This window comes from Schistocerca nitens, chromosome 2 (assembly GCF_023898315.1).
Source record: "Schistocerca nitens isolate TAMUIC-IGC-003100 chromosome 2, iqSchNite1.1, whole genome shotgun sequence".
Taxonomy (NCBI): Eukaryota; Metazoa; Arthropoda; class Insecta; order Orthoptera; family Acrididae; genus Schistocerca; species Schistocerca nitens.
The window spans coordinates 158,975,727-158,994,447 of record NC_064615.1 but is presented as its reverse complement, the minus strand read 5'-3'; the positions used below and the strand labels follow the sequence as shown (position 1 = coordinate 158,994,447).

At 39.8% G+C, this 18,721-nt stretch overlaps 1 protein-coding gene across 1 annotated transcript in view; it reads left to right on the top strand.

Moving 5' to 3' along the window:
• Positions 1-18,721, top strand: part of LOC126235852 (structural maintenance of chromosomes protein 4-like) — a 329,466-nt gene that overhangs the window by 255,786 nt on the left and 54,959 nt on the right. The window lies entirely within an intron of this gene.

Genomic DNA, 18,721 nt, shown 5'->3' with positions numbered 1-18,721 from the left:
TGGGGCCTCACCCATCTGGTTCGTACCAAAGAAGGACAGCACCTACAGACTGTGCAGCAGCTTTGGGCTCTTAATTCCCACATGATGTTGGAGAGTTATCCTGTCATGAATAATCCAGACTTTGCACATTATTTGGCAGGTGCCTCGGTATTCTTCATGTTGGATTGTAAGAAAGCATATTTGAAAATCCATATGAACATAAAGGACATTCAGAAGACAGCTATTATCACCTCCTTCAGGCTTTATGAATTTCCTGATATGCCATTTGGACTTAAAAATACAGCGCAGATTTGGCAAAGATTCATAGACAACTCTCTTTTTCAAATTTCCCTTCTGCTATACTTGCTTGGATGATATTTTAGTCTTCCCTGCTTCCCAAAAGGAGCATGATGAGCATCTCAAATTAGTTTTTGATACTTTACACAAACTTGGCTTTATCATCAATGATGATAAGTGTCAGCTGAAACAGTCTCAGGTTAACTTTCTTGCCACTTGGTTTGCCTTGATGGCATATGGCCTACACCACGATGTGCCAAACTCCTTCATCACCTACTGTGACAACAGATCACCCATGAAATATGCTGATTTCTTAGCATGGTAAATTTTTATCATAGACCCCCTGCCTAATGCAGCTGCCATCCAGGCACTTCTTCCAAACAAACTAGCGGGCAAGCACACCTCAGGCCAAATATCAGCTGTACCCCACAGAGATCAATGAGCAATGGAAAAAATTAAAGACTGCCTTTCTCAGGGTACAATGTTGGCACACTCACTACTCACTGCCCATCTGACGATCATCTCTGATGAGACCAATTTTGTGAATGGCGCTGTTCTCCAACAGTTAGTAGTAGGCATGCAACAGCCACTGCGTACACCCCCCCCCCCCCCACACACACACACACAAACACACACACATGCAAAAGCAAAGGATGAAAGACTCCCAATGTAAGTGGCTAGCCTGTGGTGGGGACTGTTGGCAGTGTATGAAGGAATACGTTACTTTAAAGATGATGGCAGACCTTTGACAGTCTGTGGATTATTGCTCCCTAAGGTATTCTGTTTGCAACCCAGCACAATATTGTTGCCCATGGCAGTTCCACCATTTGTATTATATCGTGCAATTTACAACAGACATCCGACATCTTCACGGCTTGGATAAAGTTGTGGCTGATTTCCCTTCAAGGATCAGCACTCTCTCTCTGTAGGTACTGATTTTGACACCCTTGCAACAAGGCAGCTTCTGGGTGCACAGTTACATGAATTCCAACATGGCAACATGTTGTACATTGAATACAACGATTTTACCAGCTCTTCAACACAAGTACTATGCAACACAAGTACTATGCAATGTCTCACAAAACTGCCCTCATCCACTGGTACCAATCACCATGAGATGAGGCAGTTTCAATAAATTACACAGCCCACCACACCCTGGGATCCAAGCTACAATGTAGCTTGTGACAGACTGCTTCATATGGCCAAGTTTCGAGAAAGACTGTAAATCTTGGACGCAAGTATGTATCACATGTCAATGCTCTAACATAGGATAACATGCACAACAACATCACGACTGTTATTCTGTCCCTAATAGCTATTTTCAGCATGTCCACTTAGACCACTCCCCAATTCAAATAATTACTGCCATATACTTTCAGTGATGACAGAGTAACATGCTGGGTCAAGACCTCCTTACTAAGATCACTGCAAAGGATTTGTCATTCTGTGGATTTCTAGTTTCAGCTGTCCCGCCTCAATAACAACAGATCAAGGCAGATAATTGAAGTCAGCACTTTTTACCGAATTCTGTCTCTTACATGGTGTTCAGCACTTCCAAACATCAGCTTACCATACACAAAGTAATGGACTGGTGGAGCACTGGTACCACACTCTTAAAACAGCTCTCATGTTTCATGGAGGGAAATGGAAAGATTCACTGCCACAACTCTTTTATGGAGAACCACTCACTCTTCTGGCAAAATTCACAGAGCCATCCCAACTGCCTACAGACAAAGAACTGTCGCAGCTCATTTGCAAAGTCAAGCAACACATTGTGCATCTTGATATACCACTCCTGCAAATGTGTGGCTCTCAGAAAATCTTTTTCCTTAAAATCTTTGTCCATAAAGCTCTGCAGGACTGTGTCCACATCATGCTGTGAGACAGTACTGTCTGACTGGCATTATACTCACCTTACTCAGGTCCACATAAAGTGACTAGAAGGGGCGACAACACCTTTGACATTTTACTGCATGGCAAAGTGACTACTATTGGAGCCTACAGACTTAACGTGCATGGACACTGCTAAACACCACTGACACGTTATGAAGTAGCATTAACATTATAGGTGACATTCTGCACAGTGACCTGGATGGCAATGAAATTATTGTGTGACTGGACTTTTGGCACTTTCAGCCTGAGGAGATCTCAGTCAAACTAATCAGTGACCTTGTTGGAGGAGAACAATATGAGCAACGTGTCCATGACAGTACACTTCTAGGAAAATTCTCATTGGAAATCGATCCAGATTGCATCACTCCATCATTTTCAGCAGACGGAGTTATCACAGTCATGGCTGATAAAAAACATACCTAGTTCCATCCTTCACCACCAGAGCAAGACACAATCCCTACTATGGCACTGTTGCCTTACTTACCTCAGCTACCATCACTTGCCAACCCCAACTTCTACCCCCGTTTCAGATTATCTCACCGGCTACCGCCTCACCTCACACAATATCCACAACACCCCTCACCTCAAGCAATATCCACAATACCATCTTTTTTGACAGCTGCCAATCAAGCACATGCCACCTACGCAGAGCAGCAAGAAATGGTTCAGTCATGCTCCTGCATAAGCAGCCAGTCACGACACGTCTGGTCATGCACACATGCACAGAGATAAGGTCTACAGCAGCTCCGTCACCATCCAGGGAAATTTTTTCCTCCCTTGCCTGCATATACACCCCATCAGCTAGTCTGTTCGGAGCTAAATGTGGTGTATACATGTTCTCTGATGTATCTTCACGTAGTAATATAGTGTAAATTCATAGTATTCACTCTCTCCAGTATTTAGCCTGGAGCATCCTCACCTACTCTCATACACATATATAAATATCATATTTTGAGAAGCAGTTTAGTTGTGACTAATATTTTATTTACTTTGCCAATAAGGAATACTACTTTATACACAATCCCCTGAAACACATAGCTTCAAAATTTACTTGTTTACAGAAGTTATCAACTTTTCATAACTAGTGTCTCAGTGCAAAGCTTAGAGGGCAGAGTAAACACAGTCCATTTTACATTGTGTCTAAACTGTTGAGTTGGGATAAAATTTGAATAGATACATAAATTGTGTCTCAAATTAAATTTTAGAAACATGCTCCATACAAATACTGGTACTAACATGTTTGGATTTTTGTAACGCTAAAACACTACTCAGAAACTAAAAAATCCACATTCACAAAAAAAGACAACATTAAATTTCAATATTGTCTTTAAGGATATCAACAGCAACTACTCCAGTCAAATAACTAGGGCCTCTAGAAATTGGAATGCTTAATTGTATTTATGTAGAACGGGATTATAACACAGAAGTGTAGATATTACGTTAAAGTTACCAACATTTGCTTGGTATTTAATCTGCATTTGAACAATTAATAGTGAGCATAAGAAAAAGCCCATGCATAAAAACTGTGTTTACTTTGTGAAGATGTTTTGTGTCTGATACTGAGAAGGGAGTTGATTGTCAGGTGTGTTAAGGGAAAGAAATGTTTTGTAATCTCAGTGTGTGTCAAAGTATTGAGTAATGTCAGCACTCATGTTTGAACTTTGTGTGTAATACAAACACTGAGATAACAGAAGTCTTTGGATACCTCCCAATATCATGTCAGACCTCCTTTTGCCCAGTGTGGTGCAGCCACTCAATGTGGTGTGGACTCACCAATTGTTGGAAGAAATACTGAGCCATGCTGCACCTATAGCCATCCATAATTGTGAAAGTGTTGCCAGTGCAGAATTTTGTGGATGATCTGACCTCTCATTACGTCCCATAAATGTTTGATGGAATTTATTTTGGGCGATCTGGGTGGCCAAACCATTCACTCAAATTGTCCACAAGGTTCTTCAAACCAATTGCAATCAATTGTGGTCTGGTGACATGGCGCATTATCATCTATACAAATTCCATCATTGTGTGTGAACATGAAGTCCATGAACATCTGCAGATGGTCTCCAAGTAGTCGAATGTAATTTCCAGTCAATGATAAGTTTAGTTTGACTAGAGGACCCAGTCCATTCCACAAAAACACAGCCAACAACATTAAGGAGCCACCATCAACTTGCACAGTGCCTTGCTGACAACTCGGGTCCATGGCTTTGTGAGTTCTGCACCACACTCAAACCCTATCACCTCTTATGAAGTGAAATTGGGACTCATCTAACCAGGCCACAGTTTTCCAGTCATTGAGGGTCCAACCAATATGGTCACAAGCCCTAGGTGAGTCACTGCATGCAATGTCATGCTGTTAGCAAAGGTGCTCACTTTGGTCACCTGCTGCTATGGCCAACTAAACACCATATTTCACCACACTGTCATAATGGATATATTCGTTGTACATCCCACATTGGTTTCATGCCATATTGTGCTGCTTGTCTGATAGCACTAACAATTCTATGCAAATGCCGCTGGTCTCGATCATTAAGTGAGCTATTGGCTACTGCATTGTCCATGGTAAGAGGTAATGCCTGAAATTCGGTATTCTCGGCATGCTCTTGACACTGGATCTCGGAATATTGAATTACCTAATAATTTCTGAAATGGAATGTTCCATGTGTCTAGCTCCAACTATCATCCCAGTTTCAAAGTCTTTTAATTCCTGTCATGCAGATATAATCGTGTTGGAAACCTTTTCATATTAATCACCTGAGTACAAATGACAGCTCTGTCAGTGCACTGCCCTTTTATACCTTGTGTACGTGGTAATACTACCATCTGTATATGTGCCTATCTCTATCCCATGACTTTTCTCACCTCAGTGTGAATGGAGCCAGAAGTAACAGTAAATTGTGAACATTACTGAAACTGATGGTGCTTTCTTAATTTGAATTAATTTTACAAAATCCGTTATACATAATTTCTGTAGAGCTGCTACTTCAAACTTTGAGTGACAAACTATAAATTTTCAACATCAGCAAGAACATCAACAAAAAGCCAGGTAAGTGTGAGCTGGAATCACACACTGAGGGTTTCATACAAACTTAATTATGTATTCAGACCCAGGAAACAAGAATCTCAATGATTTTTGCTTGTTACCAACTTTGATACTGGCAAGATATCGGCACTGAGAATTTCAAGACTTTCAAGAAACTTTTAAATCTGAAGTTCAATAACTAATGACAAAAGAAATATTTTACAGGATAGAAAAAAAAAATCTACTCACCGAGCAGTGGCAGAACACACACATAAATGATGGATTCATTGTTATAAAAGAAATGTTTTGTGTGATATAAGTACAAATTAACAATTTTTCAGTTTTGTTTTCCTATACTTGTGCTGTGAAGCCTTGCTTCTCTTGAAATATTATGATTCTACATCACCGGGAAGTACCATATAGGTTTTGATGAGTGAGTTTGCAAGTATTGATATTATATGAGTTCTGTTTTTACCAATTTGCTTATAGAACCTTAAAGATAAATATCTTGAGCCCCTCTAATTTTCTGGGACATAAAGAAATCTGTAGTGCTGAACTCATGTCGTACATGTCAGCACATGCAAATTTCACAGAGATTTCAAGGGGAGGTCATATGCTTACATCGATCAGAGGTTACAAGCACAATACGTGAGTGCTTCTCTGAAGAGCGATGGCCATCAATGCATTACAGCTGGTGGTGGTGGTTGTTGGGATGTTTAAGGGGGACTAAACAGCGAAGGGACTAAACAGCGAAGGTCATCAGTCCCCCATTACAGCTGGTGACTGGACACTTGACAACATGGAGGTGCACTTACTTATTTACTAAGAGCCTCCCTGTCATGTTTTATTTTTGGAAGAAATGTGAAAATCACAAGTTTTATGTAAACTTCCTTACAGTGCAGTTAAAAAAATGATTCAAAGTTATCTTAAGAATGAGCCATTAAATCAAGCAGAAGAAATTTAATAAAAGTTACGGATGAAAGACATGTAATGGCTACTCCTTTTGCTTGGTCACTCAAAAAGAAGTTATCAGATGAATTCCAGTTGTGAATAATGACTACCATCAGCTGTAGAGTGGAATGATGACAATGAAAATTTATGCCGGACCCGGACTCGAACATGGATTTCCCGCTTATCACGAGCAGTCGCCTTACCATTTGGCTATCCGTGCACGACTCAAGAACAGACCCATACTTCCATATGTCGCCAACCATACGTCTATTCTGTACTCTCACATCCATTATGTGTATTCCCGTACAGATCAGATGCTGTGCTTGAAAGTCACATGCCAGGTATCAGCAGCCAAATACGATATTGCAGTGTTGGTGTTATTCTGCTGGCAATGCACTGCAGTGAGCACAGCTGTTACTAAACACTTCATATGAATTCGCAATTGTGAATAATGACTATCATCAGCTGTAGAATGGAATGACAAGAATGAAAATTTGTGCCGGATCAGGGCTTGAACCCAGATTTCCCACTAATCACGAATGGTCACCTTGCCATTTGGCTACCGTGCATGACTACGGCCAGACCCAAACTTCCATACGTCGTCAACGATACATCTATGATCTGTACTGACATATCCGTTATGTGAGTTGTGCCCGGGTAGCCAAATGGTAAGGCAACTGTTCGGGAAATCGAGGTTCGAGTCCCAGTCCGGCACAAATTTTCATTGTTGCCATTCCATTCTACAGCTGACGTTAGTCATTATTTGCAATTGCGAATTCATCTGATGTGTTTAGTAATGGCTGTGGTCGCTGCAGTGCATCGTCATCAGAACAATACCAACACTGCAATATCGTATTTATCTGCTGATACCGGGCATGTGACTCTCAAGCACAGCATCTGATCTGTACAGCAATTCATATAATGGATGTGTGAGTACAGATTGTATACAGATTGTAGATGTATGGTTGACGACGAATGGAAGTTTGGGTCTGGCCGTGAGTCGTGCACGGATAGCCACATGGCAAGGCGACCGCTAGCAATATGCGGGAAATCCGGGTTCAAGTCCTGGTCCGCCACAAATTTTCATTGTCGTCATTCCATTCTATAGCTGATGGTAGTCATTATTTGTAATTGTGAATTCATCTGATGTGTTTAGTAACGGCTGCGCAGTTGGAGAGAAGGCATGATACACAAACTTCTTCACATAATTCCTTGCAAACCAATCACTCACCTAATCAGCAATATTCTAAGTAACTGACTGTTTCAAGTAGTCGTGTGTTTCAACATCAGCTCCCCAAAGAAATTAAAAAACGGTCTACCACAGTTGTTGCACCACTTCTCTTCAGCTTGTATATTGCAGATGTGCCAAAAACAAATCCAAGGAAGTTTGCTTATGCCAACAGCTGGGTAATTGCAACAAGGTGTACTTCAGTTCAACAGTCAGACAAAATCCAAACAGTGGACCTAAATGTAGTGGGGAAAATACTTTCACAAATGGAGACTCCAACCAAATGCCTCCAAAATGCAGGTTTCCTGCATCCACCTAAAAAATAAATTTGCTAGAAGAAAACCAAACATACAGTTTGAAAACATTGCACTTACAATAAATCTCCAAAGTATCTTGGAGGATCCCTTGATAGAACTCTATCTTTCAGAGAGCATATAACAGAAACAGCTGAACAATTATAAACAGAAAACATTGTTATTCAAAAGCTATATGATATGACCTGGGAAGCATTGGCATCCACTTTTTCATTCTTCTGCTCTGTGACTTGTCTTTTCAGCTGCTAAATATTACGCCTCACTTTGACGAAACAAATCAACACCTACAGAATGGCTGCCAGTACTAAACCACATTCCATCCTCTCAACTAATATGCATCAGTGCTCTTACAAATGTGAACCAAAGATCACGGATAATAAAAATCTAACAATTCATCAAAATGTCGATGATGCAAAGAATAACTGACTCTTTTGTGGACAACCACTAACAATAACAGTAGAGGTCACCATGAAAAACGTGTTCAACCTTACTAATGCATGGACTCGAGAATGTACTGGACTACATGCCATGGATCACCCAAAAACCACCAGGATTGACTTCCCATGCGAAATATGGTCAGTATTAAACAGAATTAGAACCTAACATGGCAGATGTTCACATTTAATGCAAAAATGGGGAAAGCAACCATCCCAATTTTGTGAGTGCAGAGAACCACAGACCATGTGACATATTACAGAAAACTAACCCACAAAATCATATTATGGTGGATCAGAAGACTTCCTGCTGGTGACTAGGCACTACATAAGTGCCGTAAATGGTTATAGCTTCTTATATTGTAAATGTTATGCTCTACACTATATGTGTTTTTTTGTTTTGATGTATCAAAGAGCCATACAATAAATAAATAAATTTAATGAGTTCAGACTGATCCATTGGCATTGTGCCATACACAGTCTTGTCTTCATTGCGACATGCTCCTGCAAGTTGGGTAGCCGAATATATTATCGGCATACCATAGCACCTTGGTAGAGAGAGAAAATGTTTTGTGGAAGTCTACTGTGAAGAAATTGAAAATTAGTGGAGATCATACCAGTCCTTCGAATGGAGCTTCCCTTTTTCTCCAAGGTTCAATACAATCGCCACCTTAACTCATAATTATATTCTTTTTCTTGTAAAATCAATATATGTTATGAATAATTTTAGGAACCCTTAAAGTTTTTAATGCCTTAGCCCTGTGGAGGAGGAGGAGGAGGAGGGGGGAGGGGGGGGGTTAGCAATACTTTGTTGTAGACATGACATCTTAACTGGATGTGACTGATTTTCTAGTTCTCATTCTTCTCCCTCCCCCCCTCTCTCTTCATCCCAACTCTCCCCTCCCCCCACCCCACCTGCCACCACCTCTGTTCCCCTGTTTTGTCCTCTTCCATACAAATTTTATTTATCACCAAATTTTTGAATATCTGGTCCTTTTCACTTACTCATTTTTCAGTTACTAATGTTGTCTCGTTGTCTACTTCACTTCTGTATGTGTGTTTGTGTGGTTTAGCAGAGATATCTGGCATTGTCCAGTAACCGAGGTATTTATTTCTAGCTGTGTGTCTGCATCTGTACCATGCAACATCTGGCTGTGTGCTTAATGTTTATGATGTCATATCTCCTGAACTATATGTTGTACGAAGATATAACATTGTAGTTACATTCAGTGGTATATGTGTATACTGTATGCAAAATGTATCGCAAACAGAGTTAGAAGCAAAGAAGTAATAAATTTAAACTTTATTCTTGGTGTGGCCATTTTTCACACATCTCATTGTTTATGACATCATATCCCCTGAGCTAGGTGTCGTATAGTGATATAATTTTGCGTTTATGTTCAGTGGAATTTATGTACTGTTTGTAAAATGCATCATAAATACAGGTAGTAGTAAAGAAGTAATAAATTATAACATTGTGCCTCTTGTGGTACTTTTCCTGCATGAACAGCAGAAAAGTAGTAAGTGGTAAAAATTTCTCCTTTCATCATTTTGTACGGGTTGTCATTAAGAAAACATTTTGTAATGGTTTGGAATTATGTATAAAATTTGATACAAGCACCCAAGTGTCTCATTCTCAAATACTGGATCAATAAAGTCTAGAAATTCATGTCATGGTCTACACTTCTTTTCCACCCCCACCCCTTTGACAGTTAAGGTGGTTCTTACCCCCACAGCTATTGTTGCCAGGCAGTAAGGTGTGTGTGTGTGTGTGTGTGTGTGTGTGTGTGAGTGTGTGTGTGTGTGTGTCCAGGATCTGTTCCGGAACCCCTGGATTGATTTCAACGAGATTTGGCTCCAATACGGGCAGAGATAAGGGTAAAAATGTGTTTTTCCAGTCTCCAGCACATAGGCTGCCCTACTTGGCAGAAATGTTGTGTGGGCTACCTGTCAAATCAACCTGCTTTGCATAGCAGCCTACATGTCAGAGCAAGAAGTGGCTTTTTGAGTCCCAACATTTGGGCTGCCCTGCATGACAGGCATGTTGTGTTAGAGTGGTATTGGTCTTCTTTATCGTCCTGCTTTGTGCAGTGGCATGTATGCCAGTGGTAAATAAATAATTTTCAAGCCCCTGATGTGTAGCCTGCCCTGCATGACACGTGTGACATGGGTGTAGCATTGGCCTGCTTTATTGCACTGTATTGCAGGGGCTACGTGTACCGATGGGCACTTCTGGGGCAGGTTGATATGGATAGAGGAGCAAATGAGCAGAGTGAGGGGCAGGAGGAAATGTAAAGAGAGAGGAGAGAAGGGGGAAGTGCATAACGGTGTGGAGGTGTAGTGGACAGCTGGAAAAGGAAGAGGAGGAGGCAGAAAGAGAGGGTGAGATGAGGATATGGTCAGAGGGAGGGGAGAGGGTCAGAAAAAGGAGGTGGAGAAGATCAGTAGAGAGAGGAGGAGGAGACGAAGAGACAGAGAGAGGGGGGAGAAGGACATAAACAGATAGAAGTGGTGTCAAACACATATGCAGGCGAAGCTGCAGGGAAAAGGCTAGTTATTGTTGTTTTCTGTATTGTTTCTTTTTCCCAGGCAGTGTAACATGGCATCTTTTTTATGTATATTTTACAGTTTTCATTCTTGGCTGATATTAGATAATAACTGCAACTTGCAAATTTACTTAAGACTAGCTGAAATGTATCAATTTCTAGAACATTTGAGAATATTCGTAAAATCACAAGAACATTGTTCTATAATTTCAATTTTTTCCATTGGAAAATATGTTCCAAAAGATGTGATAGGGACCTCCTGAAACACTCATATCTCCACAGTCACAACAGCTGCCACCATGTAACCAATATAGTGCACAATGAGGAATGAAGGATAGCACCAAACATGAAAACCAGTCATTGGCAATGGGTGATTTTCAGGGTACTGCTAACTTTACCCATAAACAATTTCATTTATGTGTAAAAGGTATCAATAAAAAACACAACTTTTGAGTGCATAACAACATACAAATTTATTGATACCGTAAAGTAAATTACATATTATTGAAGCTTACAGGGCACTTACCACCAAGGTTATTAGTTCACTACTTATTACTGCAGTGTATGCTACCTATGATTATGTATGAAATACATTATAAATCAAGTACCCTCCTTGGCTCTGCATTCATCTTTTGATGAATTTTTTCCATAACTTATCAACATACTTTACCCTCTAGTTCTGAAATTACATACTGAATTTTGGCCTTGGAAATGATCATGATTTGTTGGTCTACACATGGAATTTGAAATGCCTTTTCAGAAAGAAGTCATATGGTGTCAAGTAAAAAGATTTGGTTGGTCAGTTCACATCAGCATTGCAAGAAATCACCCAATGAGGTATCTGCCCTGTAGCAGTTGGGGGAAAAATGAATAGTGCCATATTTTTGAACAATGTTAGGAGGAAACGTCCTGAACAATATAGTAAAAATCCTGACCAGTCGAATGTGAACTTTGGGATAGGAAGGGCATTGAAGGGTCATTCTTTCATATTTTTCTCAGATAATTCAAAAACCGCAGCTTCTAGCGAAAATGATTCCCAGTACAAAATTAAATTATGTTAGATATCCTACAAAAAAGTCCTATTCATTTGTTCTCTAGGACTAATAGTTTCCACATTGCAGGGGAATGGTATGAAATCAACGTTTATCTTTAAATGAAGTGGATTAAAAACAGATATTAAATATGTGTACCGAACCAAAGTGCCAAGAGCTGTATTGAGGAATCAGTTGTGTTTCAGGGGTGTAGCAGGGTAAAGGGGGATATGTGTGGGGTAGAAGCTCAGGGGAAGGTAAGTCACTGGATTGTGGTCATGTACTGCCTTTCTTCATTGGTGTGCAAATTGAAGATCGAGCACATGATTCCACACACTCTCTACACCACTACGTCACAAAAGGCAACTACAGGGTGTCCCACAAAGCTATGCTGACTGTCCACTGTGTGCATTATGGCATGCCGGGTGGATATTTTTTTCCCCCCACAAAATTCATTAACACTAACACAAGAAACGCATATGGACAGAATCTACATAAATTTCTGTACACCCCTCTGCACTGCTAAAGGGGGAACTGTTTTGTAGTCGTTCTGTATAGCAGCTGTAGTGTTCTTCCAGATAGTGAAAATACCAACGCTATGAGCACTGCCCAGTTTTCAGTTTACATACAAACTGTGCCTCTCCAGCATTTCCTGTCCAGTTCTCCAAAGAGAGTAGACATGGTTTCATTGAGTTATTTTCGGTTTATTAAGTGAGTACTTATTTGCAGTTGCTAATTGAGCTATTATGTAAAAAACCTCAACTGGAGCTGTCAACTGTCTACCACACTGAAGAGTCTGCCTCAGGTGTAACATGCTGTCAGTATTTATTTGACAATGTAGCTCTATTGGTTATGTATTTGACAATGTACATTTCTCTAACTCCTTTATCACTGTCTGAAATACTTTCAAAGCGTGAGGAGTATGAAATTCATCTTCCCAGCCTCAGCTCTCCCATCTGAAGAGACCAGAGGTTTAAATTGCATACCTCTATAACAGAAGGAGGTCACCTACCTGTTACAGAACTTCAGAGAGTACAATGTAAGGCAAGCAATTCATTGCAGCAGATTACTTTTTCAGGCTTGTGTATGATCAGTCCCATTGCATCAGACATATTCACATCCATCTTGAAAGATGTACTGTGAATGTGTGGTAAGTGACTGCACTTAGAGCAACCCCCTTGCATGTGCCCCCAATTCCTGAATGGAAGAGATTTATTCAGTCTACCAGTAACTGAATTAATGGTGAGAGATTTGCAGTAACTTTCTGGTCTGTCATTAATTCACTACCAAGAGACTACAGCAAAATGGCATGTCATTACAATATGCTTATGACTGCAGTCCCTCACATTTACAAAATAAACACTTCCCTGCCATTATTCACAGAAACGTATTTTACATAAAATCTCACTGAATGTATGCAAAAAAAAAGTATTCATTTAATGGACTGAAAATAACACCATTATATAAACATGAGCTGAGTGAATTTATTTTTTGTGCTCACATAAGGGCACTGGACAGGAAATGCTTGAGAGGTATACTCTCTGTGTAAATTGAAAATCGAACAGCACTCGTAATGGTGGAAGTTGCCTTTCCCAGGAGAACACTACAGTTGCCATACTCCCCTCTAGCAGTGTAGATGAGTGTGGGGAGATTTCAATATGTGTTTCTTGTGTTAGTGTTATTAGTTACTCATATTAACTGTCCATGCAGTGATAATGCATTCTGTGGAAAAGAAACATCCTCTGGGCATGTCTGCACACTGTGTAGTCAGTGGTTCATAAGGTGTGTGGCGAAGGGTCAGCTTAACTTTGTAAGAAACCTTGTAGTTGCTTCTTGTGACTTAGTGGGGTAGACAGAGTGGGGAATCATATGCTTGATCTTCATTTTGCCGACCTAGCAATGAGAGAAGTGCTTGAACATTGCTTCTATTCTTTGTCTGAATTTATGGAACACTGTATTAAGTAAACCTCATTTACCAAATTTTACTAATTGTCAATTCATAATATAGTTTATGTTGTGCTTATCATGTCATCTCAGTTAATAAGTGCTATTATCACATGTAGAAGCAATGTGGTACACCAACCTGCATTATTATGATTTTGATTATGTCAACAATGCAGTCAAAATGACTACTGTATCATAAATTAACTAGGTTTACCACTGTCCTATATCACATGTACAAACAATGTACTAAAAAATGATTCTTGGACAAGTAAGCAATCTTTTAATAAAGGAACACAATCCAGGGATCTGTCATCCCTTGCACATCTATCTCACATCCCCGTGAACACAATTTTTCCCGTAATATAGCTCTCAGCACTTACACATAGTACGTACCTTTAATAGTTCTGTGTAACTCACTTCATTTAACAATAAACATTAATTTTATAGTGGTAAAACAATATTTTTAATAACCTGTAATTTTTCCATCCCCTGCAATTCAAAAACTATTAGTCCTAGAGGAAAAAATAGATAGGACCTTTTCTTGTAGGAAATGTAAAGTAGGTTAATTGTGTACTAGGAACTGTTTCTGATGGAAGCAATGGTTTTCGAGACATTCGAGAAAAACATTTTAAAAAGAAATCTTAAAATGCGTACCCACCCGAACACTAACACCCCACTGTTCAGGACTTTTAGTTTATTGTTCAGGATACTTCCTCCTAGCACTGTGCAAAAATTGGGGATTACATGATTTTTCCCTCTAATTTTCCTTTGTTGACTGGACTAATTGTTGTGTTGATTGACTGTTCCATTGGTTCTTGATAGAATATTTTATACCATATGAATGAAACACACACAACACTGGTGTAATATTCCTCAATATTTATTATTTGATACATGAACTGGGAGAAAGATAAGTATGTCATTCATAGATATTTTGTTGTGTCAAACATTTTAAACTAGTGCATCTACAGAGTATCTCCATTTCCAGAGATGAAAAATGTTAATGTTAAAATCGGGAATAAAACAAAGCAATTATTTCAGTGTAGATGCGATGTAAAATTATTTAACTAAGATAAAGTATGTGACACTGTAACTAATGAATCATAGACAAATTACAACATTTGTACATGTGTTGTTGTTGTGGTCTTCAGTCCTGAGACTGGTTTCATGCAGCTCTCCATGCTACTCTATCCTGTGCAAGCTTCTTCATCTCCCAGTACCTACTGCAACCTACATCCTTCTGAGTCTGCTTGGTGTATTCGTCTCTTTGTCTCCCTCTACGATTTTTACCCTCCACGCTGCCCTCCAGTGCTAAATTTGTGATCCCTTGATGCCTCAAAACATGTCCTACCAACCGATCCCTTCTTCTAGTCAAGTTGTGCCACACACTTCTCTTCTCCCCAATCCTATTCAATACCTCCTCATTAGTTACGTGATCTACCCACCTTATCTTCAGCATTCTTCTGTAGCACCACATTTCGAAAGCTTCTATTCTCTTCTTGTCCACACTAGTTATCGTCCATGTTTCACTTCCATACATGGCTACACTCCATACAAATACTTTCAGAAACGACTTCCTGACACTTAAATCTATACTCGATGTTAACAAATTTCTCTTCTTCAGAAACGATTTCCTTGCCATTGCAAGTCTACATTTTATATCCTCTCTACTTCAACTATCATCAGTTATTTTACTCCCTAAATAGCAAAACTCCTTTACTACTTTAAGTGTCTCATTTCCTAATCTAATTCCCTCAGCATCACCCGATTTAATTTGACTACATTCCATTATCCTTGTTTTGCTTTTGTTGATGTTCATCTTATATCCTCCTTTCAAGACACTGTCCATTCCGTTCAACTGCTCTTCCAAGTCGTTTGCTGTCTCTGACAGAATTACAATGTCATCGGCGAACCTCAAAGTTTTTATCTCTTCTCCATGGATTTTAATACCTACTCCAAATTTTTCTTTTGTTTCCTTTACTGCTTGCTCAATATACAGATTGAATAACATCGGGGACAGGCTACAACCCTGTCTCACTCCTTTCCCAACCACTGCTTCCCTTTCATGCCCCTCGACTCTTATTACTGCCATCTGGTTTCTGTACAAATTGTAAATAGCCTTTCGCTCCCTGTATTTTACCCCTGCCACCTTCAGAATTTGAAAGAGAGTAATCCAGTTAACATTGTCAAAAGCTTTCTCTAAGTCTACAAATGCTAGAAACGTAGGTTTGCCTTTTCTTAATCTTTCTTCTAAGATAAGTCATAAGGTTAGTATTGCCTCACGTGTTCCAATATTTCTACGGAATCCAAACTGATCTTCACCGAGGTCAACTTCTACCAGTTTTTCCATTCATCTGTAAAGAATTCGCATTAGTATTTTGCAGCTGTGACTTATTAAACTGATAGTTCGGTAATTTTCACATCTGTCAACACCTGCTTTCTTTGGGATTGGAATTATTATATTCTTCTTGAAGTCTGAGGGTATTTCGCCTGTCTCATACATCTTGCTCACCAGATGGTAGAGTTTTGTCATGACTGTGTCTCCCAAGGCCATCAGTAGTTCTAATGGAATGTTGTCTACTCCCGGGTCCTTGTTTTGACTCAGGTCTTTCAGTGCTGTGTCAAACTCTTCACGCAGTATCTTATCTCCCATTTCGTCTTCATCTACATCCTCTTCCATTTCCATAATATTGTCCTCAAGTACATCGCCGTTGTATAGACCCTCTATATACTCCTTCCACCTTTCTGCTTTCCCTTCTTTGCTTAGAACTGGGTTTCCATCTGAGCTCTTGATGTTCATGCAAGTGGTTCTCTTCTCTCCAAAGGTCTCTTTAATTTTCCTGTAGGCAGTATCTATCTTCCCCTAGTGAGATAAGCCTCTACATCTTTACATTTGTCCTCTAGCCATCCCTGCTTAGCCATTTTGTACTTCCTGTCGATCTCATTTTTCAGACGTTTGTATTCCTTTTTGCCTGCTTCATTTACTGCATTTTTATATTTTCTCCTTTCATCAATTAAATTCAATATTTCTTCTGTTACCCAAGGATTTCTACTAGCCCTCGTCTTTTTACCTACTTGATCGTCTGCTGCCTTCACTACTTCATCCCTCAAAGCTACCCATTCTTCTTCTACTGTATTTCTTTCCCCCATTCCTGTCAATTGTTCTCTTATGCTCTCTCTGAAACTCTCTACAACCTCTGTTTCTTTCAGTTTATCCAGGTCCCATCTCCTTAAATTCCCACCTTTTTGCAGTTTCTTCAGTTTCAATCTGCAGTTCATAACCAATAGATTGTGGTCAGAATCCACATCTGCCCCTGGAAATGTCTTACAATTTAAAACCTGGTTCCTAAATCTCTGTCTTACGATTATATAATCTATCTGATACCTTGTAGTATCTCCAGTATTCTTCCAGGTATACAACCTTCTTTTATGATTCTTGAACCAAGTGTTAGCTATGATTAAGTTATGCTCTGTGCGAAATTCTACAAGGCAGCTTCCTCTTTCATTTCTTCCCCACTATCCATATTCACCTACTATGTTTCCTTCTCTCCCTTTTCCTACTGACTAATTCCAGTCACCCATGACTATTAAATTTTTGTCTTCCTTCACTACCTGAATAATTTCTTTTATCTCGTCATCCATTTCATTTATTTCTTCATCATCTGCAGAGCTAGTTGGCATATAAACTTCTACTACTGTAGTAGGTCTGGGCTTTGTGTCTATCTTGGCCACAATAATGCGTTCACTATGCTGTTTGTAGTAGCTAACCCGCACTCCTATTTTTTATTCATTATTAAACCTACCCCTGCATTACCCCTATTTGATTTTGTATTTATAACCCTGTAATCACCTGACCAAAAGTCTTGTTCCTCCTGCCACCGAACTTCACTAATTCCCACTATATCTAACTTTAACCTATCCATTTCCCTTTTTAAATTTTCTAACTTACCTGCCCGATTAAGGGATCTGACATTCTACACTCCGATCCGTAGAACGCCAGTTTTCTTTCTCCTGATAACGACGTCCTCTTGAGTAGTCCCCGCCCGGAGATCCGAATGGGGGACTATTTTACCTCCGGAATATTTTACCCAAGAGGACGCCATCATCATTTAATCATACAGTAAAGCTGCATGTCCTCGGGAAAAATTACAGCTGTAGTTTCCCCTTGCTTTCAGCCGTTCGCAGTACCAGCACAGCAAGGCTGTTTTGGTTAATGTTACAAGGCCAGATCAGTCAATCATCCCGACTGTTGCTCCTGCAACTACTGAAAAGGCTGCTGCCCCTCTTCAGGAACCACATGTTTGTCTGGCCTCTCAACAGATACCCCTCCGTTGTGGTTGCACCTACGGTACGGCCATCTGTATCGCTGACGCACGCAAGCCTCCCCACCAACAGCAAGGTCCATGGTTCATGGGGGGGGGACATTTGTACATAGAAGCAAGTAATTGAACTATAAACTTTGGTGATGCATTCCAAAGATGTGGCTGAACAAAGTAATCTTGTCTTTAATAGGTAGTAAATTACAAACATATAAGATATAATAGTGATACTAAGGAGGTGAGTGATGCAGCTGTGATTACACGAAGTAAAATTTTTAACTCAAGAGAAATTATAGTAAATGAAATAAAGGAAAATGGGGCATAAGTGATAGGGGTAATTTACAACATGGCCTGAATAGGATTATGAGTAGTATCTACAGTTAGAAGTGGTGAGTAAGGGAACTGTGTCTGATCATTCAGTACTAAGCTTGATTGTTGCAATCAGTGTGTGACAGGTTGCAACATATTGTTGAATCCAAACCTCTTCAGCACTCACACGATCCAATGTAGACAATAAAAACTGTCTTAACATAGTACAGCAGTTGTTATCTACTGTTAATGCATTTCCGGCACCATCTTCAACAAAGTGGAGTCCAGTTATGTCCTGATCCCAACAAATGCCACACTAAACAGTCCTCATTGTGGATGTAATGGCTTATCCGTAGTTACCTGAGGGTTCTCTGCGCCAAAAATCCTGCGATTCTGCTTTTTCATTAAGCCATTCAATGGAAAGTGTGCCTAATTAGGGAATATTATTTTCTTG